This window comes from Macrosteles quadrilineatus, unplaced genomic scaffold, assembly GCF_028750875.1.
Source record: "Macrosteles quadrilineatus isolate MER2022 unplaced genomic scaffold, UCM_ALF_1.0 Scaffold_1__1_contigs__length_201487025, whole genome shotgun sequence".
Classification (NCBI taxonomy): domain Eukaryota; kingdom Metazoa; phylum Arthropoda; class Insecta; order Hemiptera; family Cicadellidae; genus Macrosteles; species Macrosteles quadrilineatus.
Genome location: NW_026542594.1, coordinates 135448763 through 135473470, shown reverse-complemented (window position 1 = coordinate 135473470; position 24708 = coordinate 135448763). Strand labels below are relative to the sequence as shown.

General features: G+C 40.4%; 1 protein-coding gene across 5 annotated transcripts in view; it reads left to right on the top strand.

Moving 5' to 3' along the window:
• The window catches only part of LOC128985381 (homeobox protein homothorax), a 188955-nt gene that overhangs the window by 154700 nt on the left and 9547 nt on the right, over positions 1-24708 (top strand). The gene's annotated exons all lie outside the window — the stretch shown is intronic.

Sequence of the window (24708 nt, the reverse complement as noted above, 5' to 3'; positions counted from 1 at the left end):
AGGGAGGGTGAAATGTAATTAGTACTAGGGGCTGATCAGTAAATTACACAGATTAATCACAATCCGTTGGCCGCCATTGTTGTTGTAGTTCGGAGCTTCTGCGGCGGCGGCGCCTTCGTCACCTGTGTTCTGTCAAATGCGAAAAGCTATTAAATAATTAAAATAACATTGTAAATCGTTTGAAGTCTGTCTTTAGTTAGTGTCTCTTGTAGCCTCATCAGTTAAAATGGGAATGCGTAATAATGTGACAAATACAACGTAATTTATTGGTGGTCCACTTAAATGTTTCAAACTATTTGAACTGAAATGTTAATTAATATTAATTGTAATTCATTAAATGTTGCTGGTAGGCTGCTAATTGATACGCAAAAAAATACAATTACAATTTAAGTAAATTATTTCGTAAAAAAAAAAAACGATTGTAGAGCACGGAGGATTTTAGAGCGTAAGGTAAACGCACCAGTAGCTGACAGTATAAGAAACTATACGCACTTAATAATCCGTGGTTTTGAATAAATAGGAACTAAAGAGATATTACGGATTTTATGGGATTCTAAATTTAGTGTAGTTTTCAAATTTGTCACACAAAAAGGGTTTTTAAAATATATTTTATAACATTTTTTAACTTAATTCAACCTTTGTACGTGTTCCAGTGGCTGACAGTGAAAAAAGTGCTTGTACCAGTAGCTGACAGTCAGTTGTCCCAGTAGCTGACACTGGAACTATAAATACACTAGCTGCTAAACCTAAGGGTTTTATAATTTATAAGACGAATAAAATCTAACCTAATAATTAAGTTATAAATAAAATCATGTAAAACGTTATTAAGAAAATTTATTTTACATATTTTAAAATAAAAATATTTACATTAAAAAATATATATATATTTTATATATATTTAAAAAATATATAAATTTTTTAAATATATTTGGCTTATTAATTAAAAAATTAAAATCATTTTATAAAAATGTGAGATTACATAAATTATAAAAAGCATGCAAATTTTGATGGGTAAAATATTGTGCAAGTAGCAAATATCCCCTGTCAGCTATTGGAACTTGTATGGCTTTTGTGTACCAAAGCCTGACATTGATATAATTTTAAATCCAAAACCCCTAAAACCCCAATTTTATCATGAAATTGTCAACAAAGATATAATTGATAAAAATAATGAGCCTAACCATTAATAATATTTAAGAAATTTTGCGAAATGACAAAAAACCAAACTTACCTTCTTAACAGTTTCATTAAGGGAATCGACTAAATGTGATGTGTACAGACAGGGTTGCTTTCAAACCACCACCATTCAGCGAGTATGTGCTAAATTTCACAGATTTTTTTGTAATCAAATCAGGAATAAACATATGTTCTTCTAACAATGCAATCATGTGTAAATATTTTTAAGAGACCACATTATAATGTAAAGAAACTCAAACTGTCAGCTTCTGGAGCACTGTCAGCTACTGGTGCATTTACCTTATAGGAAGTGATAGAGACAATAGACAACGCGTATCAATCACTTAACAAGTAAAATGCGTGAAGCGAAGTATTGTACACATGTTTATTGCGACTTGTGTATTGCCGTTGCGTGTCTGTGACCGCACAGCGTGTTTTGTGAAGATTGATCAGGTCTTGGTGTGTTGTGTAGGAGCCCGAGCCTGAGTGTTGTGACTCACTGTATTGTATCCAGCTCAGAGCGCACTGAGGGGTTCTTGCCAAGACTGAGATGTCTTGGTGTGTTGTGTAGGAGCCTGAGCCCGAGTTTTGTGACTCACTGTATTGTATCCAGCTCAGAGCGCACTGAGGGGTTCTTGCCAAGACTGAGATGTCTTGGTGTGTTGTGTAGGAGCCCGAGCCCGAGTTTTGTGACTCACTGTATTATAGCCAGCTCTGAGCTCACTGAGGGCATGAGGGGTTCTTGCCAAGACTGAGATGTCTTGGTGTGTTGTGTAGGAGCCCGAGCCCGAGTTTTGTGACTCACTGTATTATAGCCAGCTCAGAGCTCACTGAGGGCATGAGGGGTTCTTGCCAAGACTGAGATGTCTTGGTGTGTTGTGTAGGAGCCCGAGCCCGAGTTTTGTGACTCACTGTATTGTAGCCAGCTCTGAGCGCACTGAGGGGTTCTTGCCAAGACTGAGATGTCTTGGTGTGTTGTGTAGGAGCCCGAGCCCGAGTTTTGTGACTCACTGTATTATAGCCAGCTCAGAGCTCACTGAGGGCATGAGGGGTTCTTGCCAAGACTGAGATGTCTTGGTGTGTTGTGTAGGAGCCCGAGCCCGAGTTTTGTGACTCACTGTATTGTAGCCAGCTCAGAGCGCACTGAGGGCATGAGGGGTTTTTGCCAAGACTGAGATGTCTTGGTGTGTTGTGTAGGAGCCCGAGCCCGAGTTTTGTGACTCACTGTATTGTAGCCAGCTCAGAGCTCACTGAGGGCATGAGGGGTTTTTGCCAAGACTGAGATGTCTTGGAGTTTTGTGTAGGAGCCCGAGCCCGAGTTTTGTGACTCACTGTATTGTAGCCAGCTCAGAGCGCACTGAGGGGTTCTTGCCAAGACTGAGATGTCTTGGTGTTTTGTGTGGGAGCCTGAGTTTTTGTGATGCCACAATGGTTGGCCGCAGCCACGCGTCAGATAATTTACCGTCGTCTGACACCGGCTCAGCCCTGTAAATCAACCGATCCTATACGACTGCGACGATCCATTCAACAACAAACTACCGACACTTGTGATCAATAATACCTCATGTTGCTCAGCTCATACACAATTGTTAGACCCAATAAAAATTAATATAATGTTCATGGAAGCGGATGTACTTAACCAACTACGGTTCATTAGTGCATCGAAAACTAATTTACAAGAAATATAAAAAATGTCAAATAAACAATTTTTACATTTGCATATTGTTGTGCGATACATACATCAATCCTGAGTAACACTTGTGGATGAGACAAAGTCCCATATACATACACTTTGCCGGTGCCGAGTGAGGGGCTAGAAGAGGTTTACGAGAGGAAAGAAGCTGCAACACGCATTCCGCGTTATTCAATTTGGAGACACCGCGACGGATCTGTTAAAGCTACGTTTTGTCGACTTGACGGCAGTCAAACTCGCTTGATGACCCCATTGTCTTTTACGACGCTGCTACCCTAGTTGAATCCGACGACGGGGCGGTGGGGGGCCATAACCCCCCTCAACTCTCACTCTACACTCTCCATTCAACCTCTCGATAGTTGTGCTTATCGTTTGTTTTGTTGGATAATTGAGGTACCATACAAACCTGTTGGTGTGATCTCAGCTCTGCTCCCACTTTATAGCTGCTTCGACTCTTGCTGGTCCACTTACGTGGATTTACTACTGTGATATGCCTAGAAACGACATTCCCATTGACAGGTTTAGAACTTTTACTAGAGCAATCTCTTCTTTTACCGAAATATTTGTAAAAGAAAAAAAATGATTAAAATTGTACGAAAGTGTTTACCCTATTTCCTCTGTTTCACAAACTACTTTTGAAGTGTTTTGTTGTAATAATCATTTTATATCGAAGAATTAACTGATTTTGGGATTGACATGTTTTAATATGCAGTTACGTTATAATTGATTGTGCCGTCATGTTTCGCCGCGTTTGTAATTTACATTACAAGAGATATGTACGAATTAACATATTCATCGTAAAGTTCAAAACACGCACTTCGGTTTGTGTAACTCACTCTACTATGCAACATCATTAAATTAGCAAATGCAATTTCGTTACTTAAAATAAAGCAATTAAGGGAGAAGGGTTTGCCCCGTCAGCGAATATCCTACTAAACAATTAGGGAATGTTTCATTTAGAGATAAATAAATCTTGCATCACTTAAAATGCGCTACAAGCTTCACCTCTCTACCTTTTACAGGGTTGAATTCCCGACTTAATTATTAACGGGCGTGGCAGCCGCTGGTAAAATACCCCTTGGTACTAGTGGGAGGGGGTAGGTTGGGGGGTGGTACCGGGAGGGGGGGCAATCTTCTCTAATTAGATACGCGTCTAGCTGCAGCTAATTGGCGAGAGAATCAGCATTTATTATTTATGCAGGACGCGTGTTAGACCCCCCCTCCCCCTCCACCTACAGTTTGCGAACACTTCTTATTTATATCAATGGAATTGCCTTCACCATTCAAACTCTAGTTAATGCGTGGCTCAATGAATTCGCAAACTGGGTCAAAGTTATACTGAACATTAGTACCTCGTTGTGTTGTATCAGAGGGTTAATGTGCTACGAGGAGCGCATCCGCGACCGACTGCGGGACATTGTTCTTGTCTAAACAACTACGTCAAACACTTAACACTACTTTGGAGTTCAATCAAAATATTAAGTTCCTTCTTTAAGTTGTAAAAATTACACATTGAAATAAATTTTTAAACACTAGCCTCAAAAGATTATTTCAACTGTATTCGTTGACATTTTGTATTGGTAGTTTTGTTTGTTCACTCATTGCTTGTCGTTGTGTGGGCTTACAACCACCATTGAAACCAATAAGAATTGTGAAATCATTGTTACACAACCGAATACATAGCATTTTCTTTGGTATATTTCGTAAATACAAAAAATCTCCAAAATAATCTTATGCGAAACACTTGTAACCTTCGGATGAATGACGTTTGCACAAAGTATATTTACAAAACCCAATCCCCCGTTAGACGGTTTATCACGTGTGTGTGTGTGTGTGTGGGGGGGGGGGGGGCAGTAAACGGCAGAGGAGCTACGAGCTACGGCGAGTCTGGGCCGGACATCTAGAGAGGTTTATGATCCTGAAGGGGCACATTCAAGACGTTTCCACCCCCCACTAATGCCTTTACATCGGGTAATCGCAGTTAGGCTGATTGAGCTGTAAACAACTTCCACCTTCCTGGACCTTCAACTGCTGTCTGTTACGGCTACTGTTGCTGTTTACAGCCCAGTGTTAGTAGTTGTCCCTTGTAGGCCTTCCGTCACCATCAGCACCTCAGTACAGACTGACATATGGCGTGCAAATGCAGACACCAATCAAATGTTGAATTGCGTCATTGCAGTTTAGATGTTTTGCAGTTTTTGTAGGCTTTTTACAAACCCTAAAAAGTAAATCTTTTTATTGTGAAAATTTAACCATGCATACGAAGATATAATTTTTTTAGAGATAATTTAAAATGTATGCCTATAGTAGCTACAAAGACAATAAGTGCAGTTGCAATATTTTATTTAAACTTTTTACTCAACTTTTTTATTCAAAAGCAGTTTGTAAAGAGCTCGAGAAGCACAAACCCCCCACGAAATATCATCCCGTTGTTTTCCGAACAGCAGAGCACTTTACTAAATTACATCTGAAAATCCCAATACACAATGTAGTTTATCAAATATATCTTTTGCAGCTTTATTCAATAAGCATCCTTTGTTTTTCGAATTCGCATTTTAATAACAATGGTATTGTAGTCCAAAATATAGTTGAAAGATTAGATCAAATATTTCCTTTACGTTAACACTGAAAACTAATTCTTTTAAACTGTTTAACACCTCAGTAAGGTAACTTTCTTGTGTAAATATATTTTGTACAAACACATCGCCTACATAACCGATCTTTATTGTTATGTTATCAAAATTAGGAGCGGCGCAATTTTGATAACCAAACAAAAATTGTGCCGCTCTTAATAGATTATAAGCTTATTTTAAATCAAAATCCTTTCGAATTGTTTTAAATTTCAAAAGCTTTCCCCACTTAAATCATATAATTATTGCTAAAGAATATTTGCTTTAATATTGTACTTTGTGTTTGCCTATTCACTATGACAGAACGTAGACAATTAATAGTTATTCGTATCCAGGCTTGATTAAAGGAGAAAAAGTCATACTTCGGTACTCTTTCTATACATCGTAAATACATACTTTGACTACACACTATTTTACGGCCTTAACGAACATTGAATTAAAAAGTAAAACTTTTTATTCTTGAAGTGTTCCCCTCCAGTACGTACAATACTCAACATTCACGGAAGTGTTTAAACAGACCAGCTCGCGCCTTCGACGGACGATAACTCAAACTCGTCGCGCTGCCGGGGAAGGATATTTTCCACCTCATTCTCTCGCTCAGACACACATAACTCGCCATCTTTTTGCTCATTCCCAAGCCCCAACTTATAATGTGTCACGCTGCGCTGAGTCTGAATCTGAATGTATCATCTGCGGGGTTTATGCGCAAGTTTTGCATAAAGTTGTTCCCCACCAAGTTGTTGTTGCAGTCGCAATGTGCCAACGTCGAATGCATCCCATTGTGAGATATGCTGTCTCGTGCTGAGACGTAACCTTTCGATATGAATTCTTCTTATGTTATCAATCTTATGCCCATCGTCAATGAAACATGCGTATATCCCTTCAATAGCGTATTTAACCATGGTTACTAATTGACATATATTTTTAACTCCTCTGTGGCACATAACGAATGTAGAGACTACTTATATGAAGTAAAGAATGCCCCTACATTTCACCCCCCCCCCCCCCCCCCCAGTGAGTACACTACAGTGTATCATTGCACGCTACCACACGACACATAGTGCTGCTGTCAACGAACATTTGTCTAATATTTAATTAAAGCTAGCGCCACCGGTGTCACGCAATGGCGTTCTCTACATTACCAATGTTGGACTGATAAGATAATTCAATGTCACATTTGTTTATGTTAGGTTATCGGCAAAATCAAACCATCCCAAAACAAATAGTACTGTAAACTGTACGTCTGCCTGCCAGCTCGGTATGTAACCTGACGCGGGATCGCAACGTCAACGTGTACGTAATCTACCTGTACGGTACCAATTGACGGTTCTTAATTTAACGGCAACTGTTAACTTCATCTATGATGAGTGCAAATGCATGTACCTGTACCAAGTAATGGTTGGTAATTGTAATGATAACTGTTACGTTCACACGAGTACCTAAGCCTGAACCTGTGCCAAGTAACGGTAACTGTTACTTTTACAGTACTAATCATGAGTAGGCCTGCCGAAGCCTTTACCTGTACCAAGTAACGGTTGATAATTGTAACAGTAACTGTTACTTTCCCCCGTACCGAGCGTGCAGTTTTTGTTTGGGGATGGTTTTGGTGGGGTCGTGACGGCTCTCCGAGGAGCAATTTCGCTCCTAATGGCCGCCCAAATCGCTGCCCAAACACCTTTTTAATGAACTATTGTCGGGGGTCCGTGATTGCTGGGACACCTTCTGACACTTATTAATTGCCGAGGTATCGACCCTCGCCAATCAAATTGGTCTTTGTGGAAATTGTGAATAACGTTGAGTTTGTGCGACGGCCCAAGGACCCAGGCACTATTGGACGTTTAATCAAACAACACGTCTTTTACGTTATATCGTTACATCTAGCTCCCCTCCACCGTGTAGCATAGATTGGTTAGAGTGTTCTGTTTGACCGACTTTCAAAATAAGTATCAACCAATCCTTATTGTATTTTATGACATCCTTGATATTATTCCATACAATATGATTTAGGTGATAATTTAATATCTCGATTTAAAATGTCGATAAATTGATATTTTTTATTTCCATAAATATTTTTCATCTATTTCCACTTTACCCAGTCCTCATAGAATTAATACACGCCAATTAATTATAAATATGAACGGGGATTTGAACATTTGGTCTTCACACAAACTTGAACAAACCTTACATATATAATATCTAATTCGGTCAGAAACTAGTAATAAAAATACTGAGAATTAACAATCTGTGTAAACCGTTTATATTTTGAGTTTGTAGGCTAACATTTTATTTGGCCATAGATTAGTGAGCAGGCAGAGTTTAATTGCCAAACATAACAGTTAGTTGGCCTTATCACTTTTCCCTGTTGCGTTTATCACCGCACGTTTTTGCCGATTGATTGGACCGAGCGAATTGATGTTGTAAACAACCGAGCTAACGAATCACCTTGATAAACAACGGTTTGTAAAGGTCTGTATGATGGTAGTGGTAGTATACAGTGCCACAGTGGTAGTATACAGTGCTACAGTGGTAGTATACAGTGCTGCAGTGGTAGCATACAGTGATACAGTAATAGCGGGTAATAGTGTAGTGGAGCGTTCAATAGGTTTGTAGAGGTCTGTATGATGGTAGTGGTGCTACAGTGGTAGTATACAGTGCTACAATGGTAGTATACAGTGCTACAGTGGTAGTATACAGTGCTACAGTGGTAGCATACAGTGCTACAGTGGTAGCATACAGTGCCACAGTAATAGTGTAGTGGAGCGTTCAATAGGCTTGTAGAGGTCTGTATGATGGTAGTGGTGCTACAGTGGTAGTATACAGTGCCACAGTGGTAGTATACAGTGCCACAGTGGTAGTATACAGTGCCACAGTGGTAGTATACAGTGCTACAGTAATAGTGTAGTGGAGCGTTCAATAGGTTTGTAGTCAATAAAAGCTAATGTGTCAACGGTCGCATTGTAATTGGCATAAACGGGCGATCTCCTCCGGCTAGCTGTCAATCACGCACGCACACTCACGCCCACACGCACACGTCACCCATACTACCAATTATACTGATAAGGGGCTCCGTGTAAACTCGACGTTAATTAATTCCACTGTTCAAAAACTACACGATGATTTCTTGTTTATACATAAAGATGATTATCACGAAATTTACGACATTTTTGTAGCGAAGTAATTATTATTTCCGCCGTAAAGATTTGCCAACTAAGTGGTGTTGTGTGTTTGCTAATTTAGGGTAAAATATAAAGTTAACTACCTTAATCAGTGTGGACCTATTTAACTACGTATTAATATTTATTTATTTATTCGCTTCTAATGTCATTGCATACATTTATATCAGGTTAACACTGATTTGCAAAAATAGATGAAAACGTACAACTATATTTACAAAACTAAGTTACATTTCGTGCAATTTTCAGTGTGTCGGCTTTATAATGTTACGCATGTAAAGTAGGAATATTTGATAGGTTTATTTTCGCGAGCAATATCGTTTTGATTCACGTTCACCAGGAAAAGAAGGAATTTCCCGTAGGTAGAGACTAAGGGTGGAGGGAAAAGCCCCATAAATAACAGCGTGAAACCTGTCTCCTGGATCTCTGGGGAGGCGATGATGAAAAAACGTGTGATGCGGGGAAAGAGGCAGCCAGCTCGTAAATAAGCCGCACAGACCTGCAACCTGAGACCTGAGCCTGGAACTGGCGATAAGAACCGAGTCCTGCACATTACACACACACATCGATAACTGGGGGCAAATCAGAACACCACAAATAATTTAATTGCATTGTTGTATTATTTGCACGAAATATTATATCGTTGAGGAACGGTGTGTAAAAATGTATTTCGATACTTGTTGTACTTTAAAATTTGCGTATGAAAGTGATTGTTGAAAATTATATTGTTAAAATAAAACATTATACGGTGAAAAGGAGATTAATGTAACTTGTATTGCCGTTTACGGTCGTGTGGCTAGAGTGGCTACAGTATTACTTCGTACTTTGCCGTCCCCACCGTGATGACAGGACGGTGACAATTATCAGTTTCATTATTGCGGTTCCGAGTCACATTAGACCTCGGCACTGACGATGAGATCACGCTCTCACAAGAACATAAACATAGCCTGTGAAAATACTAGAGTTGATAACATATCCAACTGATAACTATTCTTACCGCCCGACTCGCATGCCGTCCGTCATGCCGCCTTGGCGACTCATGCCGTACGTCATGCCGCCCTGGCGACTCATGCCGTCCGTCATGCCGCTCGCCGGGCACAGTCGCACCAATTATCGAGAATGGCGTGGCGTGGTACCTCTTACACCCATTATCAGTCCCACTTCGCTCCAATAACATTTTATTGTGTTCGTTAAGACCGTAGTGGATAAAGAAGAGATCGGTGTATAATTTAATCGGCTATTTTTATCTCTCGAATCGCTTTATTCCTCCAGTACTTGTCGCCGGTTCGGATTTCCCATTAGAACCTTGTCCGAGTCTCGCCCAATATTATAATGACTGTGGCGATTTACATTCGAGTAATTATTGGTGAAACTGGTCCGACCCGCTTTATCTTATTGAGTTTTCATGTACGTGTTAATGATATTGGTTCTGACAATGGTCCGTCGAACCGGAGAAGGTTAGAAATGTCCCATTAACATAACATTGTAGTGGGAAAGACGTGTTGTGGAATAAGTGGTCGGGTTTCTGGAGGAAATATATATTTTAAAAGGATTCGTCGGATAGCAGATTAGTATTATCAAATATTCTAGTTTTAGATCACTGACATTGAGATAATAATTATTTAGTATTTAGTTACAATGTCATAAAATATTGGTTAAGTATCAACGTAGACAACAAATCAATATTACACCAGACAATCCATATCACAGCTGTGTAGTGTAGAGTAGAGCTCCAGAGAGCTAGTGTGCAGTGTGCACCGGTGAGGTAGGTTCCAGACCTCACATTAGATATGTAAGACTGTCTCCACAGTCCGACTGGTCCGAGTATCGGGTTCACAGTGAAAAATTAATTGCATCATTTGCCGTCTCAGGTGTGGTTCGGGCTCGACTCGGGTTACAAATTGATGGGCTTCGCAGACGGCGTTGTAATTTGTTCGGCCCGACTACGCCCGACGAATCGCCCTTTGGTATTGTGCTATTTTATTATCGGCTGATAAGACTTTGCGATCGGTCTGGGAGGTCTTGCACTCGCTATTTTATTGTACGTTCGATATCGGGGTTTCGAGTATTTCCTTCCTAAATACAGTAATGCAGTCCAAAGATAATTCATGTGTTGACGATCCGCATTCTAGCTTCACGTTTACTTGATTTGCCCCATTATATTAGCAAACATATAAAGCCTAGCTCTGAAGTTTGGGGTTTACACAGTATGTTGTCGAATTGGAAACCCTTTTCGTAACCCACTTGACTCCCTTTTCCATAACAAACACACAAACAAATAAAGCGCAGAAAGTGAGTGGGAAGGGTACATTGCAGCTTAGCGATAACCAGATTGGATTGACAGTGGAGTCTGCTAATGATATTGTAGTGAGTCTCAGGGGCTCCGCGCTTTGTCCCTCCTAATTTGTTTACGGACTCTACTGTGTATATCTGCAGTCTGCACGTGTGGCAAGTACCGCTGCTCATCCCCCAGGAGAGAACACAGCCTACAGTCTACAGAGCTGAGGTCCCCACCTTGTCTCGTACGAGTACAGTACACTATTGTGCTTCGCATTCGTTAGTACAGTAATGCTTGTCTTATTTCACATTTATTCACCTGTAGTACATACATATATCGCATAGGATACGCTAATTGAGCTATATAATAAGGATGACCCAGCTTTATAACTTTAAAATATTTTAAAATTTCAATTATGCTATTCTGTTTGTCAATTTTATACTTACAACTAAAATTAGCTACACGTTAAATAGCAATTTTTAGATTTCTATTAACTCATTTTACAATAGGCATCGTTCGAAAATAACAAGTCTTCCCTCATGATATATCGCGAACATTAAATTAAAGAGATTAAAATCACTTCCATTACGACCGTAATGTTATGCGATTTAGCTCAGGATCAAGGCAGGATCCAATTCCAAACTTCATTTAATTGAGGAGATTAAGTTTAGTTTGAAAACGGATACAATGGAACGAATTTAAGCTCTGGAAAGACAGAGGAAAAAGAACAAGTAGAGAGGAATTATCAGAATCCCCGAGTGAGGTAGGGGCTGGGCGGGGTGGGAGGGTTTAGGGGTTCTGTATGCGCAGTATGGAAATGTGGGAATATATCATTCCGGGCTGACAGTGCAATTTCTCTTATCTCGTGCGCCGCTGCCGCTGCTGTTGCCGTTGCTCTGGCTGGTCTGTCTTTGTTGTCAGCGACTCGCACCTCCCTCACACTTCACTCCTCTCTCGACCTTCGCTATCTACCACTCACCTACCACTCTCACTACTCAAACAATGCCTAGGACAACCAACACTACTATTGGGCAATTGTACTGTAATTCAATCAGTAGAAAGGTTCATGCTAAACTCCACAAACATAGTTTTATAGCTTAGGATTTATTACTCAAGCTCGAGATAATGATAATCATACTTCAAGGTTTTAGTGTAAATATTTGGTATTGGTATTTAAAACCGTGGATTTGACCAAATGCTCACAACTATTTAGCCTACTACAGTGTATGCCAATTTTAGTACCCAGGTGTATTCTGTTGAGGCATTGATGCAATACTCCCACAAGGCTTGCCAACCATCATTCTAAGTGAAAAATGCGTGCGGTGATTCAACACTGGAATTTGAATAACATTGCTCGAGTTTTAATATAATGACTGAGAAAGCACGAAAACTCTTCTTGAATTCATATTTGAAGATCCTTAAACGGCAAAGAAAGTCTTATTGTTCGTGAGAAACTTATCTAATGTATTCATGAAGAGCGGCCCAGATTTGTTTCAAGCGAGTCGCGGCAACACGAAGGGAAACTGTTTGGAAAAAGGTAAAAGTACATTAAAAGTTAAATTGCATTGTTTCGTCAAGTCGGGGCTAAATGTAAATCATCCACGGATTGCCGGCGCTCGCTTTTTATTTAATCTCTTTCTTAATTTAAGTTTTCTGCAGGAAGGATATTTCCGAGTTTCTACCTCAGGATGAAGTAAATTGAGTGAAGAAGTTATTCTTCTCAGTAAAATACGTGCGCTTAGTAACTAACTAGTTACTAAACTACTAGTTACTAACTAGTTACTGATGATGATATATCTTAACAAATTTAATATGTAATCAACCGGTATAGTAGTAGTTATTAAACGCTGTTCATTTTCTGCTTCAAAACTAATGCTGATTCCAGTAAAATCTCCACTTACTTTTAGTCAAGTTGATTGGCCTACCTTGACGTTCAATAACGATCTGTATACAAACTGATTGTCCTACTCTACATAGTTACAAAGTAGTGGTATGTTATATTGTTGTACAGTTGAAACGATTCACCACCAGTTCGACAGTCACATTTGCAATGTAACATTAGCCGACCCTTGTTTTCTTCCATTTCCCCAGCTTAACTCTATTCTGCTCCGCCAGGCGCAGCCTCATCAATCAGTTTGTGTCCTTCTGCCAGCGACAAACATCTCCCCCCGGTCTGGGGTAGTCTCTCCACTCGACGCTGTTGTACACTACACAGTACACACTGTACACTACACAGTACACACTGTACACTACACAGTACACACTGTACACTACACAGTACACACTGTACACTACACAGTACACACTGTACACTACACAGTACACACTGTACACTACACAGTACACACTGTATACTACACAGTACACACTAGCGACAAACATCTCCCCCCGGTCTGGGGTAGTCTCTCCACTCGACGCTGTACACTACTGTATACAAAACACCCTGTACTGTACATTACACACTGTATACTACACAGTACACACTGTATACTACACAGTACACACTGTATACTACACAGTACACACTGTATACTACACAGTACACACTGTATACTACACAGTACACACTGTATACTACACGGTACACACTAACGACAAACATCTCCCCCCGGTCTGGGGTAGTCTCTCCACTCGACGCTGTACACTACTGTATACAAAACACCCTGTACTGTACATTACACACTGTACACTACACAGTACACACTGTATACTACACAGTACACACTGTATACTACACAGTACACACTGTATACTACACAGTACACACTAGCGACAAACATCTCCCCCCGGTCTGGGGTAGTCTCTCCACTCGACGCTGTACACTACTGTATACAAAACACCCTGTACTGTACATTACACACTGTATACTACACAGTACTCACTGTATACTACACAGTACACACTGTATACTACACAGTACACACTAGCGACAAACATCTCCCCCCGGTCTGGGGTAGTCTCTCCACTCGACGCTGTACACTACTGTATACAAAACACCCTGTACTGTACATTACACACTGTATACTACACAGTACACACTGTATTCTACACAGTACACACTAGCGACAAACATCTCCCCCCGGTCTGGGGTAGTCTCTCCACTCGACGCTGTGCACTACTGTATACAACACACCCTATACTCTACACTACACAGTACACACTGTATACTAAACTGCACACCTAACCGTTATATTACCCCTACTATATAGTCAATATTACTTAGTCAACATTATCTTTTAATAATTTGATATAAGTGTGCTAGAGCCTACTCACAAAATCCATGAACCATCACGACATCTCAAAATTGTTATAACTTGCTGGTCATACAACGTTTTTATAAAAATATTCCTCCGTTGATATCGCAATAGATTGGCGTTTTCGCCTCCCCATCTCGTTAAGGCCGCCTTTCACAAGCGCTGCAAATGTTCCGAGTAAATTAAAGTACGAGCTGATAACGAGCGGGGAAAGAAGTGGAGTTTTATCAGGGTCTGTTTCAATATAAGATGCAATTAAAAATGAGATTTAGACCGTCGGAGCGGGAGGTGGGTCTCTCATTAAGCCCCAGGGTGGAGGTGGAGGGAATTGATAAGAAAGCCAGGAGAGGCCGGCCTCCATTATCTTAACCCTAACTACCGAGACACGCCGTCTTTAATTATCTTTTTCTCTAGTAAACAAATATGTCCCGACGCTCCTCCATTTTACACGAGGGCGCGCTCGGAGCGAAGATAACGGAAAAACGCTGCCCTACTTTACGTCGCTCTGGAGATTGCAAAAGTTGCTGATTAACAGATGCAGCAGTAATTGTCTTGGTGACTGATTCATTGCCTACTATCTCTATCCCGCGCACTACCACAGTTGTTGTCTTTCATTGTGTGAGGCAGAACAAATATTGTTAGCTGGTTTTAAATAATAATGCACCTTAAGTGTAAAAACTAAAAATTTAATTAATTTCCTTGTAAACAAATTTAAGTTTGAAAACGGTACTGATAAAGTTCTAAATTCTATTTAACACACTTTTAAACATAAATAATCAATATAGAACATCTTCCTTATTTGGTATAACAATTTTTAAAAAGTTGATTTTTTGAAACAATACCTTCTTTTGACAATAAATTCATTTTGACATAAACAAATTTGCTTGTCTAGTCAATAAAATCGGCCATGGTAAAAAAACCGTTTCTACCATGTTTTTACTTTTGTGTATAACACTGTAGTTATCAATAAATCAGCGTGATAGTGGACGTGGCGGCGCGGCGGGGGACAAACTTGTGGTGCAAGCAGTTTGGAACGATCCCCACAACAGTGATCTCCATGAGTTATAGTGATCCCCGCGGTCGCGATCTGCCCACTTACCGGCTACCGATGATAACAGACCAAGACATCAGCAGAAAGCCGGATTACTTAATGGACCGGATTAAAGATGGAGGAAGTGGGCCGGATATTCGGAGATAGATGGGCCGGAACGTAATGGGTCAGTGGCCGGCGTGAGTCACCGATCACCGATCACCGCTTTATCACTACAATTGCACCAAACATTCGACTTGTGTTGTGCAATGTGCAGGTAGTCACGGGGTAGGGTAGGCAATCCAGCTACAGCGCTGTAGTGCGGGTTGCGTCCGTCGCGCCGTCACACATGGGTCAGTGGCCGGCGTGAGTCACCGATCACCGATTACTGCTTTATCACTACAATTGCACCAAACATTCGACTTGTGTTGTGCAATGTGCAGGTAGTCACGGGGTAGGGTAGGCAATCCAGCTACAGCGCTGTAGTGCGGGTTGCGTCTGTCGCGCCGTCACACATGGGTCAGTGGCCGGCGTGAGTCACCGATCACCGATCACTGCTTTATCACTACAATTGCACCAAACATTCGACTTGTGTTGTGCAATGTGCAGGTAGTCACGGGGTAGGGTAGGCAATCCAGCTACAGCGCTGTAGTGCGGGTTGCGTCTGTCGCGCCGTCACACATGGGTCAGTGGCCGGCGTGAGTCACCGATCACCGATCACCGATCACCGCTTTATCACTACAATTGCACCAAACATTCGACTTGTGTTGTGCAATGTGTAGGTAGTCACGGGGTAGGGTAGGCAATCCAGCTACAGCGCTGTAGTGCGGGTTGCGTCCGTCGCGCCGTCACACTTTCAAAGGGAGGCCGTGGTTCATATTCGCATTTTGGACCGTATCGTAATAGTAGGGTAGTTAAATTAACTGCGCTCTGTGTTGTTTTTATCATGAGTGTTATTCATGATTATCTATTCATCCAAGACTTTATACATAATATTGCAATGTTTTAATAATGACTACAGGGCGTCCAGTGGTAGAAAACTCGACCAAAAATAATTATGTAATGTACAGACTTCTATATTTTTACCCCAATCTGTAAATAAGACATGTGATTGGCATTTCTTCCATTTGTTTTGATTTTCTGTTTATATTTTGTTGTTATTTTGTCACCGGCATGGTGACCCATAAGACCCATGTTAATTTTTAAACAAATTTAAATTAATTTTTTGTGCTTATTTTTTAGTCTATTTTAATTCCTACAGGGATTCAGCACACCTACAGACAAATATCTTTATAACAGTATGCATAGGTTTTCCCTGCTATGCACACGAGCTGAGAAAAAAAGGTTTTAAAGAATCATGCTTGCCTATTAATATATAGATAGATGGATGGATAACAGAATTAAAATAGTGATTCTAGGTATACTGTAACTTACAAAACATTAACAGTAATTGCCCAATGTGTGTTTACCTCACTCGTAGTTACACTCTAGTGATCTCCAGTGGTTGGTGGGAGGGGAGGGGGGAGCTATCACTCAGTGCCGATGTACCTAGTGAGCCGTGAACTTACAACCGCAACCTCACATCTTTGCGACTTCCGCCTTCGTCTTATCATTTTAATTAAACCGAAGAAACTAAGGCGTGCCGCGGGCGGCTCAACAATACCTCTCCACTCATTTCCCGACAATTTCCGATTGCCTTCGGTACGATCTCGCAATTATAGCGAGTTGTAAGGAGTCTTCCACTTCCAAAGTTCATAAACACGGTAAAGTTTCTCGACATCGATATACGTGCAGATTATCATAGATGTTTATAGAAGTCGTCAAGCAAGCTACCTATGATATGTTTATTTATATTTTAGCTCACATAGGCCTACATGAGCCATTTATCACTATCCTCCGCGGGACACGAGGCATGTGGTGTATGTCACTACGACAGAAGGAGGTCGGAATGTGCGCTCGTAGACATCCTGGGACCGTCTCACAAAACAGTCCCGTTCAGCGACAACACAGTCGTCCAGGGAAACAGGCAACAGCTGTGAAATGAACATGCGTCACACAATGGTCTCCGCTATTCCCAAGCTTAAACAATATTCCTGGACGAGGTTTTGGCGCAAAAACTCCCTTTTCATCAACAGCAATTTGTTTCGATTCAGCACGACACGACGTCGGCCGTGGGAAGAGAAGAGTAAACGTCCTCAGAGTGTGTACAGTCTACAGCCTCAGTAGCCACTACTAGCACCACCCTCGGGATATCCCAGACCCCCGGGGGTCCGGGGACGTCGTGTTTATGGGTGGGGGACTTGTAATGGAGTTTTCGTGAACTCAATTAGGCCCCAAAATGACTATTATCCAGCAACCCTTCCGGTCCCCAGAGTTTCGTATACACACAGATATAGGGATTAAATAGAGCCTAATGTTTATTGCCGATTTTCTCATTTATAGATTAAACTTGTTTGCTCTTCACGTCACAGTCCCAGAGGAGTGGAGTGTGGTCGGGGTCCGTGCTGGAGGTGGAAGGGTTGTTAAGCAGTTTCTCGTGTTTTAGAAACTAAATTATGAATGAAAATTACGATAACGTGTTAAACAATAACCAGACTAATGTCATTAAAATAGAAGGGAGAATGGTATCACATGAATAAATTGAAACCGGCAGGATCGAAGTGAAATAATAAATTAAGTGCAACAGAATTTGCCTGTGAGATTTTCATTAAGAACATAAACGTTGATTACTAAGCTTCATAAATAGATTTAAAATATTTACCCGCATATTATTTTTTTGGTTCTATTCACAAAGCGTACAGTTATGCACCTGTTGAATGAAATAATAATAATATCATTATACTCATAACTAATCTGCAATCCATGAGACGGAACACATATGAGGCTCGCGGCAACTATCATTACACAAGTTCATCATCAAATATACAGGGTGTTCTTTTTAACGCAATCCAAATTACAAGTCCTGAGATTCACTATTTAGAGACATTAGAAGCCAATAAGTCCTCTACCTTGTTACCAATCAAACAACAACTGATTGCCTCTTTGTCGTGTTGTCCACACGGTTTAATGTTGTTGGAAAATTATTGCGATTCCGCTTGTTTTCTTAAAAATGCAATTCAAAGCAGAAAATATAAAAAAAAACGTATTAAATTGTTGATTTTTAAAGTTTATGAAACCATTTGATTTAATAAGTGCCGAAATCTTACATGAAAACTCAATTACTAAAGTTCGTAAGCACATAACGAATGATTTAATTACTTAATATTACACCCATCTACAATATGTAATCTTTGAGCTCGAGAAAACACAAAGTTAAATCTTATTCATAATCTTATTCTTATCACCGCATAAATCTTATTCGCGAAAAAAACCCGAATTTCACTAAACTGTGTGGACAATACTGCTGAAATGTATATAATCAAATCAGTATTGAATAAACAGATCCAGAGCTGCCAAGCTAAGTTATTTTGTCCGAAACATTGAATCACAGTTTTAAAATTTGGGTAAGTTTCAAAAACAGCCTGTATTAAGTATTCGTCTATAATTTTTATTGTTAAAAACTCAATAATGCTATCTAGTTACGTTACAATCTACCTCCTTTTCATATTTGTTTATATTTGTCATAATCGTTCATTAAATTTACATTAAAATAGTTCCTCCTAATCCACTTTGTAAAGGTATAAAATGGTAATCACAGTATCGGATAACTTGATGTTAGCCAGAGAGTTTTGACAAGATGAAAACACGAGTACTGGTTGAAGAAGGGGTCGTCGAAAGACTCAAATGTAACTTATTCTGCCTAATGATACGCAGTGACACTGGTGGGGGAGGTGGGGGAGGGGTCATGTAAATGACTAATGTAATATATGACATGTGCGACGCATTAAGATCCCGTCTACCCTTGCACATAATCTTATTGTGTCACATTCGATCCATTAATTCCCAGATCATTGTTGCCCCATGTGTCATCGCGCGTTCTTCTCGCATTGTTTGGTTCAATTTACATTTCGAATCACAACATAAAATTATTACAATAATCTATTTTGTTATAACTAGACAGTGTATCTATACACGAAACATTGCTGGATGTTGTGTTGCTGAAAGTATCGTTATCACGAAATTATTCAAAGTTTCGAATTATTTTTTTAGCATGAGACAAGAGTGGTTTTGGTATCCCACGAAACGTCACATAACGTATGTTTTATGTTGAGGTTTTCAAAATTTTGTTTAGAAAATGTATATAATCTTTTCATTCAAGCTAATTATTCTTCAATTAGCTGCAATTCATCAAAATCCGTTACAGTAGTTGAACATCACACTAGGGCTGTATATGACAGTTACTTAATGCTGCAACGCAGCTCCAGAATATAATGGACGTTTTATTATGAGCATTACTCTTCGTAATACCACCTAAAGCGGTTCGTCTAAAAATAAAACAGGAATGAAACCCCAATAATTAGGGTTAGTCAAACTGATCCCCTAAACCTCGGGTGTACCTTTATCTTTTAAACCCGGATTAAAAGACCGCCAGGGCTGATTATAAATGGGCCAGCTTGAGGATGATATTGGGTACATTTATCATTGAGGGGGGCTGGACAATGGCTACTAGATAGCGTTTCCACGACAACCCACCCCTACCCCTATCTGTAGGGGGGATATCGCGTCGACTTCTTCAACGTTTATACTCTCATTTTCTAAATCATATCATCACATCACCTGATGTCGGACGGCCTCCTCTCTGTCTGGGTTTGTAAGATTCCTCGCCACACCGTGCCGAGTATTGTACACGTACAGTGTATGCAGTGTATAGGTGTAATGTAAACATTTGGATGGTTATCTTTGTTAACAGTGCTATTTATACGAACTATACATATTTTTATTGGCGAAAAAAACTTTCTTTTTACTAATTCGATCTTGCATTTATATTTTGGGGCTGATCCCTTAGGTTACAAAGTTACAAAAAATAAGCAACATCTGAACAGATTTGTTTTATTAATTAAAATAAATATGTGTTAGGTAATTAATAGTATTGTAATGATTAATAATTTTTAACTAAAACAATCGTGCGATGAAAACATTAATACAGTATTACATTCATGTCTGACACGTCAAAAGATACTTGTCAAACAACAATAATCCATTCATAAATCACTTATACTTACTGATGGAAGCTTCGGTAGAATCTGTTAAAATTGCTAGTCATTATAGGGCCTATGTGTTTAACAGTTTCCACAAGAACCCAGGAGATTATTGAGTTTTACTATTTAATCTAATTTAAATTAAATCAACAATGTAAAAAACTATCATCATGTTATGATTAAATTATTACAAGTGAGTTCAGCAAATTGTTAGCTACAAACTAAATATAAGATCCACGAAAGTGACAAATATGCATCTCATCAGTTTATTATTCATGTTTGTAGTATAAAGTAAAATTCAGAAGAGAACGTTTCGCGTGTGTACGATATTTTGGCCGGGAAAGTTGGCACTCGCGCATTGATTCCCGTCCGCCCGCACATTCTGATTAATGTGCCGTTGAGCAAATTGTCTAGAAAAACATGGGCCACCCTTACCCTTCCCTCCCTCATTACAACATGCATCGTGCCTCCCCTCCCCCGACACAGCCCCAGAAATGAAATTAATGGCCGACGATACAATTTTGAATGTATTCCTGGTGAAATTAGAAATACTGCTTTGGCTCGCTCCTGCTGTGTTACATCCCTGACCTTGCCTTTTACGGCAAACTAATCGTCTTTATCTCCACATATAAAACACTGCTGTCCACTGTCACTGTTTCATAATCATGAATTAAGTTCTATTCGGCGACTTTACAAAGTCTTTAGTGCTATTATTTAATTATGATTTCGTTTAAACTCTTTTGTACTCTGTGATCGATAAGTTTAATCAGGTACAACTATACCGTTAAAAGAAGACCCTGGTAATACGACGTGTAAAAGCACAGTTCTTGCTCTATCGCTAGATAGAATGCAACTTCCAAACAGTATAGGATCGTCATCGGTATGAGGTGCAAGTTGCCAATTGTGAGCATTGCCCGGTTATATAAACCACACAAGGCCTCCATCACTTCCCACCTTCAGTCGCGGTGCGGCCTGTTAAGCCCCTGAACGGCCGTGGGGCGGTACACTCACTCATACGAACTGGACAATTATACGCTGTGGAGAGCGTCTTTGATTGCGCCACAGGCCGCGGCAATTTTTCCGGGATTGCTCCCAATTTGTGCGGGGCGAGAGGGCAGTTTCTATGCAGCCCACGCCGCCTCACTACGTGGGCCGGCCACACATGGGCGCATTACTAGACCCGCGATATTGGACCCACGTATCCAAGCCTTTAGTTGTGTTTAGGTGCGGAATGAAGGAATCGAGAGGGATTTGTGCAAATCCACGATTAGGTGGGATCGCGGCGCCAACAGCTCGGTTTAGCATAATTGGTATACGATGACAAGGGTGAATCTCCTTTGTTTAGCGGACACTCCAGCCACCTTCCTACCCTCTTGATAACTCCATTACTTTTAAAGACTTTCTGAGGTTGGGGATTCTCAAACATTCGTATAACACTACATGATAGTCAAATAATTTGTTTATACTCAAACTAAGAGAAACCCGAGAACACCATTCCCACAGATTGTTTTAACCTGTTCTTTCATTATAAAGTAGATTTTCCTGGATGTATGTGATTTGATGCTGAGCAATATAAACTATATGTCAATGTTAACCATATATGTGAACATTTTGTAGTTCTACTGCTAAAGGAGTAGGTACATAAAAAACACATCACAATATGGTAAAGTTTGTTCTTTTCTTAACGTATTAAATGTTTATAGCAGAAAATATTCTACAACAGCATGAAAATTTTGAACAATTAAAATAATAAGGTAGGTGCCGTTAACGAGTCATATAAAAAAATGCTGGATAGTATTTGACAAATACTGGTCTCGAATCTCAGGCATGAACTTTGTGACTCCAACACGAGTTTTATTTGATAATTCAATAACAGCCGGCGGAATGTTTCAATTAGAAGGAAAGGGACAAGCAATCGGGAGGATTAACAGCAATAAATCAGACGGTGGGAGAGTGGAGAGTGTAGTGGGAGGGGTTAGAACAATAAGCGCCAGCCGGTGGTGATGTGTTTGACACATGACTGAGACAGCTGGGCAGCTACTTGGCACCCCGCCGTGCCTTGTCTTGGACATTTACCACCATAGTAGCCCATAGCAGTACCATGGGGTTGAACAGACCTGTAGTTGGATCTGACACATGGCTGAGACAGCTGGGCAGCTACTTGGCACCCCGCCGTGCCTTGTCTTGGACATTTACCACCATAGTAGCCCATAGCAGTACCATGGGGTAGAACAGAACTGTAGTGGGATCTGACACATGACTGAGACAGCTGGGCAGCTACTTGGCACCCCGCCGTGCCTTGTCTTGGACATTTACCACCATAGTAGCCCATAGCAGTACCATGGGGTAGAACAGACCTGTAGTTGGATCTGACACATGGCTGAGACAGCTGGGCAGCTACTTGGCACCCCGCCGTCCCTTGTCTTGGACAGTTACCACCATTGTAGCCCATAGCAGTACCATGGGGTAGAACAGACCTGTAGTGGGATCTGACACATGCCTGAGGCAGCTGGGCAGCTACTTGGCACCCCGCCGTGCCTTGTCTTGGACAGTTACCACCATTGTAGCCCATAGCAGTACCATGGGGTAGAACAGACCTGTAGTGGGATCTGACACATGACTAATTATTACAACTATTCAGTGGATCGATGTACAAAATGTAAATGCAACGTTGAATATTTATTAAATAAACGAAAGTAAAAGCTTCACTCGGAGGAGAAAGTAAAAGCTTCACTCGGAGGAGAGCTGAGGAGGGACTTTGAATAGCCTCACTTCGTGGTTATCGTACCACAGTAGCGACAATTAGATTAAACATGTTTGCATGCTTTGTCTAAGGGTGTTATCTCTTTGTTGTGTTAGGGCATCGAACGGTATGAATTTCAATGGTACGGATCGACGTTAGGGTGAAGTAGTGAGGGAGAGAGAGAAAGAATGAACAGGACGTCAAAACCAGCTGACAGGGGTGCGCGCTGACTCACGGCGGTGCTGTCGGAGAACCAAGTTGCTGTGACATTATATTCGGAAATGTTTAGTTACAGACAATAATTATAACGTTTCTTAAAACATTACGTTAACTGGTACATCAAAACACAGACAATAGAGTAACATTACTGTATTGTATGTGATTTGGTATATTGTATTAGTAAGTATGGTTGTAACTAATAGTTTGACTTGGTGTTGTTAAATAATTCATTCAGTTAATATTTGTATGATATTAATATGTGACTTAAGCATAAATCATTTATAGTCCTCAGATAAGTTAGTTGGATGTTATGTTTTATTTTGTAATTTGTTAACCAAGCATAATTTTTGAACATATTTAATTGAACATTTTAGTAAAATTTTAATTTTGCTGTGTCAAAAAAAAAAAACATAAATGTGCCGAACTGAGTACAACCTTAGTAAGTGTTCCCTTTCGAGATTTTCAACGACGAATGGTGATTTGGGCCTCGCCTAGATGTGAATGCGCAATATTCATATCAGAAGGCCTTGGCTCACTTTTCGGTCTGCATTCGCATTGCGTCATTGACAGCTGTCAATAATGGAAAGGCATTCTGAGCAATTTTTAGTGTAGAAGCAACAGGCGAGGTGTGATTTTATGTTCTTTAAAACAAACCCAAGTAGCACTTGGTAGATGGGAGGAATTCAGCTTTTGTCGTTGAAGTGGCGTGTTTCGTCAGTGACTACTGGGGAGGAGTTACCTGTGTTTTCCGCCCCCGCTGCCAGAGAGGGTGTAGGAAATGAACGGGAAAGATTCATCGGGTCTAATTCATCAAGGGGCGAGGGGTGAAAAAACAGTAGCGCATAGAAGACTAATATCGATTTTGCAATTAATGCAAAGTGCGATAATGGAAGCGGCTCAATAGGGGAGCGGTAATGTCCTTACGTATAATCGGCTTCGGATACCCTGCAAAACTAATACCGAATTAGCGGCTTCAGAAAAGCTGCGGAGTGACGCTCTCGCACCCGTATGGGGCGTGGAAAACATCCCTGGAGAACCTTGTATTGTATCAATACAAGTAGGAGTGGTTATACGTAATTATAACTAGGTAATTCCTACAGTACTGTGTAATAAAATCATTAATTCTGCTGTTGACACAATAATCTATTTAATTGGATTTGTTGTCAAGTGATTTTTGTAAATATCAAGTAGTAGTTGCATATTTCCTCGGACTTGTACTGCCACAGTCACGACCCGTGACGTCACCGACCTGACGGCATCCGCTCTGATGTCGGTTATCAGCCATTGTTTCCCGCCAGATTTATGCATTCCCGCGTCATATCACGGGAGGATCGCCGTCCTCGTCCCGCCTACTCTGCCTCCTCCATCATAGCT